Below are 13049 nucleotides of genomic sequence, written 5' to 3' on the forward strand. Positions count from 1 at the left end.
ATCATGACCTGAGCTGAAATCAAGAGTCTGGTGCTTAACCAACTGAGCCACCCAGGCACCCTGGCAATGACACATTTTAATTTGCATTCATGAGACAACTGGATATAATTTAGTCAGAGTCTTCAGTTTTCCATTTTACTACCAATAAGTTCAGAGCCATATCTGGCTCTTAAATTACAATTTACTAGTCCTTATAATTTGCATACTTGCTTCCTAGTACTTTTTTATTTTTATTGGTGATAATGGTAGCAATAAGTTTTTAAAGCATTTTCTATGTGCCAGGCACTCTGATAAGTTTAATATGTTCTTTATCTGATCTTGGCAACCATTGAGTTGGGTATTATCATCTTGGTTTGTAAATGAGGAAACTGAAGTTTGGCATTTTGCCCAAGGTCATACAGCTAAGTGTTAAGTAGGATTTGGATTCTCAGCTGTCTTGACTTTAATTCCTGTGTTTGGAGACTGCCGCCTATTGCCTATCGCCTATCTTTTTGTGGGCTGGCGGGTTCTACAAAACACTGTTTTGTTGTTAAATATATGCATTTCTTATGAAGTGAAACTACATTTCTGAAGAAGAGGCAGTGTATAAAGTTTCCTTGATCCAATATGAGAAAAGATGTATTTGCATTATGATCTAAGTCATTGGTGTTCAAAGTGTGATTTGTGAGCCATTCACAAATTCTTTGTTAAGAAAACTTGAAATAAGCACAGATGAAAGTAAGCATTTAGACATTTTTATAGCAATTTTATATTCCTACAACAACTATGTACATGATTTATATCAGTCACCAGTGGACTAGGGTAAAACTGGTTCTTTGAAAAGAACTTTGGAAAGTACTGATCTAAGCCACTTTGAAATAAAATATGGAAAAAAAATACTTGAGAGCTGGAATTTGCATTTATCATATGTTGGATTAAAAATTCAAAAGTGATACATCCCTAGAGTTCTTCTGATATGCTGTAAGTGATTTTATTTTCATTAAAAATAATTGAAGAAACAGAACCTAATTTCTAGTCCCAGGATCTGGCAATCTTTTCACACAAAAATACCATAACTCCCTGCTGATGAAACTTCTACAAAATGTCCTGTCTCATTTCTCAGCTGTTTGCGTAAGATTTTGTTTTTCATGTTCTACCTAGTGTTATATGTATCTATACTGTATGAACTCTTTTTAGTTATATTTAAGTGTTTAGACAACTTTTAGCAAAATAAAAAAGAAAAAATCAAATTTCTTACCTGACTGAACTTTTTTTTAGCTGCAAACACATTAAAGAGTTCTAAGCTCCACAAACTTAGCTGGTCATTACTGGTTAGTTTTTTTATACTGAATTAAAAAAAGTATGTCTGCAGAATATGCCAATTGAGGTAATACTGCTTCACAATTACATCATTACTCTGATTACAGTTAATATGCTGGGAGTTCAAGGAAGAGATCTGGCAAGAGATAGAAATTTGGGAGTTGTCAGAAGATAGAAGGAGTATTAATTAGGTTCCTAGAAGGAAGCAGGATTTACTTAGATGCTTGAAATGAAGAGATTTTGATAGAGACCACTCATAAGCTTGCAGGCAGAGTTTAGGGAGAAAACAGCCTGTTGTCACACACACACACACACACACACACACACACACACACACAGTGGTTTTTAAGTTCTAGGAGAGAAGTTAGTTACCAGAAACAAGTGAGAAAGGTTAATATGTGCCAAACACAGTACTAACTGATGCATATGCTCATTTGATTTTTTCTGTATGGTAATAATTATTATGGTCACATAACCTTCCCTCGTAGAACTGCTGCCTTTTGCTGCATCCCAGAGATTTTGGACTGTTGTGTTTTCGTGTTCATTTGTCCCCATGTATTTTTTTATTTTCTCATAGATTTCTTGGTTGACCCAATCATTGTTTAGTATCATGTTGTTTAGCATCAATATATTCATGTGGTTTCCAGATTTTTTCTTGTAATTGACTTCTAGTTTCATACCATTGTGGTCAGAAAAGATGGTTGGTATGATTTGAGTCTTTTAAAATTATTGAGACTTGTTGTTATTGAGACGTGGCCTAATGTGATGTATCCTGGAGAATGTTTGATGTGCACTTGAAAAGAGTTTGTATAGTGCTCTTTTTGGGCAGAATGTTCTGTATACATTGGGACTATCTGGTCTAATGTGTCATTCAAAGCCACTGTTTCCTTGTTGATATTCTGTGGATGATCGTGCCATTGATGTAAGTAGGGTGTTAAAGTCCGCTACTATTATCATATTACTGTCAATTTCTTCTTTTTTGTCTGCTAACATTTGCTTTATTTAAGAGAGAAGGGAGCAGAAAACCTATCAGAAGAACAAATAGCTAAAAACTTTCCTAATCTAAGGAGAGAAACAGACATGCAGATCCAGAAATGCAGAGAGCCCTTAAGATTAATCCGAGGAGGTCCCCACCAAAACACATAATTAAAATGACAAAAAGTAAAGATTAGAAAATTTTTAAAGGAGCAAGAGAAAACAGTTACAAGCAAGGGAAACCCCATAAGGCTATTAGCTGATTTTTTGGCAGAACCTTTGAAGGCCAGAAGGGAGTGGCATGATATGTTTAAAGTTCTGAAAGGAGAAAATGTACAACTAAGAATACTCAGTAAGGTTATCGTTTGGAATAGAAGGAAAGGTAAGGGATTTCCCAGAGAAAAGTTAAAGAAATTTATCACCACTAAGCCAGTCTTATCAGAAAATGTTAAAGGGAATTCTTTAACTCGAACGAAAAGATCGTAACTATTAGAAAATTATGAGAGGAAAAAAATTCACAGGTAAAAGCAAACATGTAGTAAATGTAGTAAATTAATCATTTATAAAGCCAGTATGAGGTGAAAACACCAACGTAGAAAAATCAGCCAAGGTATACACAAAATGAAAAGATGTTAAATATGACATATACATAAATGTGGACAAAGGAGTAAAAATTTAGTGCTTTTAGAATGTGTTCAAACTTAAGCAAACATCAATTTAATCGAGACTGCTTATATATAAGATGACATATATGAATCTAATAATAACCACAAATCAAAACCTACAGTAGATACACAAAAAAGAGAAAGGAATCCCAGTATAACACTAAAGAAAGCCATCAAACAACAGGGAAGAGAGCAAGAGAAGAAAAGAACAGGGAAAAACTACAAAACAGGGAAAAACTACCACCTCAGACCTAAAGACACAGACTAAAAATGACGGATTGCAGAAAACATATACTGTGCAAGTGGAAGTGAAAAAAACCAGGGTAGCAATACTTGTATCAGACAAAATAGACTTTAAATCTTTAAAAAAAGATTGTCTTTTGTCCCTGAAGCATACATTGCTGTGTGTGTTTATGGTTAAATCTAGTTTAAAAGATTTTTATTAACCATAGATTAATGATAAAACAGCTTGCAGAATTGTTAATTCATTCCCAGTCTCAACTATTATACTTACATCACTGTGTATGAATCCAACTTGAGCTTAACTATTTGTTCCAAGTTATGTGCTGTGCCACATACAAATAAGTAGGAAATAGAGTTCCTGCTTTCAAAGACTTCTTCCCAATTAGGGGAATTGTGTATTGAATCTGTGAAACAAAATCAATGTTGAAAAGGAAGACAGTTAAGATTAGTTTTGGTTCATTTAAGTTCATTTTGGATTTCTGGCAATACTTCAAAATACTGCTTTGTTTTGTTGCTGTTAAAGTCCAGGGTATAAAGATATAATAACAATGTAAGTTTTTTTCCTGCATAAATTTTACATTATTTAAATTTTTTTTTTTTAACATTTATTTATTTTTGAGACAGAGACAGCGTGAACAGGGGAGGGTCAGAGAAAGAGGGAGACACCGAATCTGAAACAGGCTCCAGGCTCTGAGCTGTCAGCACAGAGCCCGACGCGGGGCTCGAACCCACAGACCACGAGATCATGACCTGAGCCGAAGTCGGACACCTAACCGACTGAGCCACCCAGGCACCCCAGACATTATTTTAAAGCACAAGGGCCTGCCCCTCCCAATTGGGAATGAAAGTATCATGCATTAGGTCAGGGTTATTCTCTTTATTCTGCACCTAGACATAGTGCTTGGCACTTTGTGTACTGAAGTAAGTCAAGTGTTTAAGATAATTATTGTCTGTAAAAATAGGATTTGAGGATTTGTCTGTTTTTATTTTTATGGATAAAAGAATTAAGGTAGAGAACTGGGTGGTTTGTATCATTCTGTCACAACCTTAACCAAAAATTTTTTTTGATTTAATAAATTCATAGATTCTTATCCTTTTTTCAGTGCCAACAGGTATTACTAATATAGGTTATATTCTCTAGAGTAGGGACTGTTAACCTGTTTGAGGATTTTGTTAAAAACCATTTTTGAGAATGTTATAAAAGCAGTAGACTCTCTCCCCAATAAAATATAAGAGGTAAATTTTGCATGTAATTTGAGGTAATTCACAGGTCCCTAAGGCCCCATTATATAAAAATGTAGATGTACTGGTATGCACACATATATATATACTTACCTTCATTGAGATAAAATTCACCTACCATACAATTCACCTATTTAAAGTGTATGATTTAGCAGTTTTCAGTACAGAGTTGTATGACCATCTTTACAGTCATTTTTATTTATTGAAGTATAGTTAAGATACAGTGTTATATTAGTTTCAGGTGTACAGTAATAATTCAACAGTTCTGTACTTTATTCAGTGCTTATCAAGATAAGTGTAGTTTTAATCCCCTTTATTTCATACATACTCCAACTGACCTCCCTTATTGCAACTACTGTTTGTTCTCCATATTTAAGAGTTTGGGTTGTTTTTTTTAATCTATTTTTCTCTTTGTTCATTTGTTTCTTAAATTCCACATATGAGTGAAATCATGATATTTGTCTTTCTCTGTCTGACTTTTTAAAGTGCATTATACCCTCTAGTTACACCCCTGTTGTTGCAAATGGCACTATCTCATTTTTTTATGGCGCAGTAATATTCCATTGTGTCTACATATACCACATCTTTTTTATCTATTCATCTATCAGTGGACACTTGGGTTGCTTCCATGTCTTGGCTATTATAAATAATACTAAATAAATAAACATAGGAGTGCATATGTCTTTTCATTTTATTTGAGTAAATTCCCACTACTGGATCATATGGTAATTCTATTTTTAATTTTTTGAGGAACCTCCATACTGTCTTCTGCAGTGGCTACACCAATTTGCATTCCCACCAGCGGTGCATTGGGGTCCCTTATTCTCCACATCCTTGCTAACAACTTGTTATTTTTTGTTTTTTTGATTCTAGCTATTCTGATAGGTATAAGGTGAGATCTCATTGTGGTTTATCTTTGGATTTCCCTGAAGATTATTAGTGTTGAGCATCTTTTTCATGGGTCTCTTGGCCATTTGTAGGTCTTCTTTGGAAAACATCTATTCAGGTCCTCTGCCCATTTTTTAATTGGATTTTTTTGGTATTCAGTTTTATAAGCTCTTTATGTATTTTGAAAATGAAACCCTTATGGCATATATCATTTACAAATATTTTCTTCTATTCTGTAGGTTACCTGTTTGTTTCATTGGTGGTTTTGTTCACTGAGCGAAAGCTTTTTGTTTTGGTATGGTCCCAATAGTTTAATTTTGGTTTTGTTTCTCTTGCCACAGGAGACATATCTAGAAAATTGTTACTATGGCTGTTGTCAAATTACTACTTTTGGTTTCTTCCAGGAGTTTTATGGTTTCAGGTCTCACATTTAGATCTTTATTCCCTTTTGAATTTCTTTTTGTGTATGATGTAAGAAAGTGGTCCAGTTTGATTCTTTTGCATGTTGCTGTTTAGTTTTTCCAGCACCATTCATTGAAGACTGTCTTTTCTCTATTGTATATTATTGCCTCGTTTATTATAGATTAATTGACCATATAAGCATGGGTTTATTTGAGCTCTGTATTCTGTTTTACTGATTTATATGTCTGTTTTTGTGCCAGTACCATACTGTTTTGTTTTCTACAGCTTTGTGATATATCTTGAAATCTAAGATTGTGATAACTTCCAGCTTTGTTCTTTCAGGATTGCTTTGGCTATTCAGGGTCCTTTGTGGCTCTATATATAAATTTTAGGACTGTTTTTTCTAGATCAGTGAAAAATGCTGTTGGTATTTTGATAGGGATTTGCATTAAATCTTTACATCTAGATTGCTTTGGGGAGTATGGATCTCTTAATAATATTGGATCTTACATCCATGAGCATGGAATATCTTTCCATTTGTGTCATCTTCAATTTCTTTCATTAGTGTTTTACAGTTTTCAGAGTTCCAGTCTTTTACCTCCTTGGTTAAATTTATTCCAATATATTTTATTCTTTTTGGTGCAAATAGAAGTGAGATTGTAGCCTTAATTTCTCTTTCTGCTATCTCATTATTAGTGTAGAGAAATACAACAGGTTTCTGTATTTTATGTATTCTGTGCTTTACTGATTTCATTTATCAGTTCTGATAGTTTTTTGGTGGAGTCGTTAAGTTTTTCTATATATAGTATCATGTCATCATGTAAGTAGTGAAAGTTTTACTTCTTCCTTATCAGATGCCTTTTATTTGTTGTCTGATTGCTACAGCTAGGACTTCCAGTACTGTGTTGAATAAAAGTAGTGAGAGTGGACATCCCTGTCTTGTTCTTGATCTTAGAGGAAAAGCTTTCACCTTTCCACCATTGAGTATAATATTAGCTGTGGGTTTTTCATATATGGCCTTTATTTTGTTGAGGTATGTTCTCTAAATCTACTTTCATGAGAATTCTTATGAATCGATGTACTTTGTCAGATGCTTTTTCTGCATCTATTTTGATGATCTATGGTGTTTTTCCTTCCTCTCGTTAATGTGATATAAACCACCCATGCAAATATTGAGCCACCCATGCATCCCTGCAATAAATTTCACTTGATCATGGTTAATAAATTTTTAAGTATATTATTGGATTCATTTGTGAATATTTTGTTGATAATTTTTGCATCTGTGTTCATCAGAGATACTGACCTGTAATTCTCTTTTTTTGTAGTGTCTTTATCTGGTTTTGGCATCAGAATAATGCTGGCCTAATAGAATGAATTAGAAGCTTTTCTTTATTTTTTTGGAATAGTTTGAGAAGAATAGGTACTTAACTCTTTTTCCAAATGTTTGGTAGAATTCACTTGTGAAGCTGTCTGGTCCTTGACGTTTGTTTGTTAGAAGTTTTCTGATTAGTAATTCAGTTTCATTACTGCTAAGAAGTCTATTCACATTTTTCTCTTTGTTCCTGATTCAGTTTTGGGAGGTTACATGATTTTAGGTTGTCCAATTTGTTGACATGTAATTTTTTCATAATATCTCCAATAATCCCTTGTAATTCTGTAGTGTCAATTGTTACTTCTCTTCTTTCATTTCTGATTTTGTTTGAGTTCCTTTTTTTTTTTTTTTTTTTTAAATGAGTCTAGCTAAAGTTTTGTTGATTTCATCGATCTTTTCAAAAACCAGTTCCTGGTTTCACTGATCTGTTCTTTTTTTTTTTTTTTAATTTTTTTTTCTTTTTAAATTTATTTATGAGAGACAGAGACCGAGCACAAGTGGGTGAGGGACAGAGAGAATGAGACACAGAATCTGAAGCAGGCTCCAGGCTCTGAGCTGTCAGCACAGCGCCTGACACGGGGCTCACACTCACAAACTGAGATCATGACCTGAGTGGAAGTCGGATGCTTAACTGACTGAGGCATCCAGGTGCCCCTCATTGATCTGTTCTATTGTTTGTTTGTTTTTTAGTTTTTATTTCTTTTCTGTTCTAATGTTTGTTTTCTTCTACTGGTTTTGGGTTTTGGTTTTCTTTTTCTGGCTCCTTTAGATGTAAGTTTAGGTTGTTTGAGATTTTTATTATTTCTTCAGGTAAGTCTGTATTGCTATAAACTTCCTCTTAGAACTACTTTTGTTGCTTCCCAAAGATTTTGGACTGTTGTGTTTTCATTTTCATTTGTCTCCATGTGTTTTGTTTATTTTTCTCTTTGATTTCTTGGTGGTTCCATTCATTTTTTTTCCATTCATTTTTTAGTAACATGTTATTTAACCTCCATGTGTTTGTGTTCTTTCCAGATTTTTTCTTGTGAATTGATTTCTAGTTTAATAGCATTCTTCTCAGAAAGGATGCATGGTATAACTTCAGTGTTTTTGAATTTATTGAGACTTGTTTTGTGCCCTAATATGTGATCTCTTTTGGAGAATGTTCCATGTATACTTGAAAAGAATGTGTATTCTGGTGTTTTAGGGTGGAATGTTCTGAATATATCCATTAGACCCATCTTCTTCAGTGTGTCCTTTGAAACCACTGTTTTCATGTTTCTTTTGCTTTTGGGTGATCTATCCATTGATGTAGTTGGGGTGTTAAAGTTCCCTGCTTTATGTATTTGGGTACTTTCATGTTGGGTGCATAATATTTGTAATTGTTATATTTTCTTGTTGGATTTTTCCTTTTATTAATGTATATATTAATTAATATATTAATATAATATAATATAATATTATAATATTAATATAATATAATATTAATGTATATATTAATTAATATTAATAATGTATATATAATAATATAATATAATTAATGCTTCCTTCTCTTTGTCTCTTATTACAGTCTTTGCTTAAAGGCTGTTTTATCCAGGGGTACATGGGTGACTGAGTTGTTTAAGTATTCAACTCTTGGTTTCAGCTCAGGCCATGATCTCATGTGAGTTCAAGTCCCCACATCAGGCTCCACACTGACAGTACAGAGCCTGCTTCGGATTCTCCCCTTCTCTCTGCCCTTCCCCTGCTCATACACGCACTCTTTTTCAAAATAAATAAAGATAAAAACTTTAAAGGATATTTTGCTTGATGTAAGTATTTCTACTTGCTTTTTGTTTCCATTTGCATGATAAGTGCTTTTCCATTCTGTCACTTTCAATCTGCATGTGTCTTTAGGTCTGAAATGAATCTCTTGTAGCCAGTCTATAAATGGTTCTTGCTTTTTTATCCATTCTGTCACCCTTTTATTGGAGCATTTAGTCTATTTACATTCAAAGTAATTAATGATAGATATGTACTTATTGCTCTTCTGTTACTTGTTTTATACTTTTTTTTGTAGTTCTTCTCTGTTTCTTCCTATTGCTCTCTTATCTGATGGTTTGTTGGCTCACTCTGTGATATACTTGGATTCCTTTCTGTTTATTTTTTGCATATTTATTACAAATTTTTGCTTTGTGTTTACCATTAGGTTTGTATATAACATACATATAGCAGTCTATATTGATGATGGCTTAAGTTTAAACCCATTCTTTACTCCTCTCCCCCTCATATTTTACGTATATGGTATCTTACTTTATATGCTTTTATTTTGTGAATCCCTTGACTGATTTTTGTTGACATACTTATTTTTACTGCTTTTTTCTTTCCTACTTATTCCCTCTTATGGTCTTTCCTTTCCACTCAAAGTGTCCCCTGTAATATTTCTTACAGGACTGGTTTAGTGGTTATGAATTCCTTTAACTTCTGTTTGGGAAACTCTTTATCCCTCTTTCTATTCTAAATTATGGCCTTGCTAGAGTATTCCTGGCTGCAGTTTTCTTCTTTCAACACTTTGAGTATGTCATGCTCATCACCTTCTGGTCTGCAAAATTTCTGCTGAAAAATCCAGTGATAGCCTTATGGGGTTTCCCTTGTATGTAACTGTTTTCTCTTGCTGCTTTTAAAATTCCTTCTTTATCACTACTTTTTGCCATTTTAATTACTGTGTGTGTATTTAATTCTTGGTGTGGACCTCCTTCAGTTGATTTGTCAGAGGTTCTCTGTGCCTCTGGATCTCGATTTCTGTTTCCTTCCCCAGATTCGGGAAGTTTTCAGCTCTTATTTCTTCAAATATGGTTTCTGTCCCCTTTTCTGTCTCTCCTCCTTCTGGGATCCTTATAATGCAAATGTTATTACACTTCATGATATGGCTAAATTTACCTAAGCCTATTTTCATTTCTTGTTATGTCTTTTCTTCTGTCTTGCTCAACTTGAGTGCTTTCCATTACTCTGTCCTCTAAATTACTAATCCGTTCTTCTGCTTCCTCTAGTCTACTATTTATTCCACCTAGTGTATTGTTAAAAATTTTTTAGTTTACTTATTTATTTTAAGAGAGAGCCAGCATGAGTGGGGGAGGGGCAGAAGGAGAGGGAGAGAGAGAATCCCAAGCAGGCTCCATGCTGTCAGTGCAGAACCTGACATGGGGCTCCATCACACGACCGTGAGATCATGACCTGAGTTGAAATCAAGAGTCAGATGCTTAACCAGCTGAGCCACCCAGGCACCCTCTATGTAGTGTATTTTTAATTTCAGTAATTCAGTTCTTCATTATTAATTGGTTATGTTCTCTCTTTGTTAAGAGTCTCACTGAGGTCCTTCACTCTTTTCTTAAAAGTCCAGTGAGTATCTCTATGACCATTACTTTAAAGTCTTTATCAGTTGTATTACTTATTTCTGTATTGTTTAGCTCTCACTGTGATTTTTGTCCTGTTTCATTTGGGATATATTCTCTGTCTCTTCCATTTGTTTAACTGTGTCTGTTTCCATATGTTTGGAAAGTCAGCTATGTCTCCTGCTCTGGAAAGTAGTGGCCTATTAAGAGGGCATGTAGGGCCCTGTAGTGCTTTGTCCCCTGCTGACCAGTACCTGGAACTTCAGGGGTATCTCCTATGTGCGTTGTCTGTGCCCTGCTGTTGTGGCTGAGCAGCTTTTGCCTTCTGTCCATTTGTCTACAATGGCTCTCTTTGCTTGTTGTGGGCAGGATTTGGTCCTTGTGTTGTTAATCAGCCAGCCTGGGGCCACCTTGGACTTAACTTGAACATTTGCCAGAGATGTAATAGCACAGAGGTGTAGGAGAATGTGAGGACAGGGCATCTGGTGCCAGCAAGGTTGTCAGCCACAGGAGGGTTCCTGCAGCTGCTGGGGACTAAGGCATGTGGGTTGGAAGAGGCTGATATACAGAAGTGTATGGGGGCAGGTCTGGTAGTGTTAGCAAGGTTTGTCCAGGTCTGCTATGGGTGATAATCTGGAGTAGAGTTCTGGCTGTTTGGGGCATGTTTGCAAGAGAACAAGTGGGTGGGGGCACTATGAACAAGTTAGGTAGCAAGTGTTGGTGCCCTGGCTGGTTGCTGCAGGTGTCCATGTGTTTATGCTGCGGAGTGAGGGAGAGAAAGCTCATTTGTTCCTGGAGAAGTCTCCCAAAGATCCCTGCCCCTGTGGCACATGCTCTGAGATTAGTAAGCAAATCTCCCTCCTGGATGCCCGACGCTCTTTACAGATTGCTGCTGCTTTGCTGTATCTTGGGTGGAGCTATTTGTTGTGTTGTCTCTTTAAGGCTGGGACTCAGTTTCCTCTCGCCCTCCTTGCTCTCTCATAAACCTCCTGATTTTTAAAGTTCCAGGTGTGTGTGTGTGTGTGTGTGTGTGTGTGTGTGTGTGTGTGTGTTTTACATTTATTTATTTTAGACAGAGCACAAGTTGGGGAGGGGCAGAGAGAGAAGGAGACACAGAATCCGAAGCAGGCTTCAGGCTCTGAGTGTCAGTACAGAGCCCAAGGTGGGGCTCAAACTCACAAACTGAGATCATGACCTGAGCCTAAGTCAGTCGCTTAACCAACTGACCACCCAGGTGCCCCCTAAAGTTCCAGGTTTTTAAGTCCTGCCTGCGATTGTAAGAACTCACAAAATTTGACCCCTCTGGTTTTGAAAGCCAAATATTTGGGGATTCATCTTCCCTGTGCAGTCTCCCTGGTGTGAAAATTTGTTTCTTTCCTCTCTTGTGCCTGGGGTGTTCCTCCTTTCCTCCTGTGGAAAGTCCCTTGGGTCTATTTAGCTCCTAATCTGTCACCACCCTCCTACTCTCTTTGATATGGCCTCTTCCTTACATTTAGCTGTGGAGAGTTTGTTCTTCCAGTCTCTGGGTCTTTTTTTTTAGTTACTTACACTAATGTGTTTATCATCTGGCTGTATCCATGGGACAAGGTGAGCTTAGTGTCATCCTACTCTGCTATCTTCCCTGGAAGTCCTCTTCTCTTTTCATTTTGTGACCATATCCTTTAAAGCAGAAAGGTTTTTCATTTTGATGAAGTCCAGTTTATTTTGTTGTTGCTTGTGATGTTCTTATGTTATTTCTAAGAAGACTGCCTAGCCCTAGGCCACAAAAACTTACTCCTGTACTTTATTCTAAGACTTTTATAACTGTTACATTTAGAGCTATCATCCATTTTGAGTTGATTTTTGTGTAGATATGAGGAAGGAGTCAACTTCATTACTTTACATGTGGATATCCAGTTACCCCAAAACCATTTGTTGGAAAGACTCTTTTTACCTTTCATTTAATCATGTTGAGATGCTCTGAGTCCCATTCTTAGACCCTCCTCCACATCCATGAATCCAGCTCTAAAGAAAGGTACAGAGTTAGTTAAAAGTCTGACAGGATAACACAAATAGTGGAGGAGAGGCCACATTGGGCCAAATTTAGTTGAGCCTCATTTAAATCCTTACTACTACTCTGTTAGTTATCTAGTGCTATATAACAAATTACCCCCTAAGTCAGGGGCCTAAATCAGCAAGATTATTATAAGTCATGAATTTGAGAGACTTTGGTTATGTAGCTCTGTGTCAGGACCTCTCATGAAGTTACAGTCAGTATGTTGGTTGGTACTGCAGTCAAATGAAGGTTTGCTTGGAAATGGGAGATCTTCCAAAATGACTCACTCACATGACTGTTGGCAGAAAGCTGCAGTTCTTTACCACTGGAACCTCCCCATAGGGCTCGTGTAAGTGTTCTCACAAGGTGGCAACTGGCTTTCCCCAGACCTAATGATCTTAGTTTAGAGAAGATAAGGGGGAGGAAGCCAAAGTTCTTTTATAGCCTAGTTTTAGCCATGACACATTATCACTTCTGCCTTGCTATTTTTGTCAGAATTGAGTCACAAAATCCAGCCCAAGGGGCTAGAGGATTTGGAACCACATTTTTAAAATCAATATCAAAGAATGTATGAACAT

The 13049-nt window shown here is 36.0% G+C and overlaps 1 protein-coding gene across 6 annotated transcripts in view; it reads left to right on the top strand.

The window, feature by feature from the left end:
* DOP1A (DOP1 leucine zipper like protein A) overlaps positions 1-13049 on the top strand; it is a 113107-nt gene that overhangs the window by 17832 nt on the left and 82226 nt on the right. The gene's annotated exons all lie outside the window — the stretch shown is intronic.

This window comes from Panthera tigris, chromosome B2 (genome assembly GCF_018350195.1).
Source record: "Panthera tigris isolate Pti1 chromosome B2, P.tigris_Pti1_mat1.1, whole genome shotgun sequence".
Lineage (NCBI taxonomy): Eukaryota > Metazoa > Chordata > Mammalia > Carnivora > Felidae > Panthera > Panthera tigris.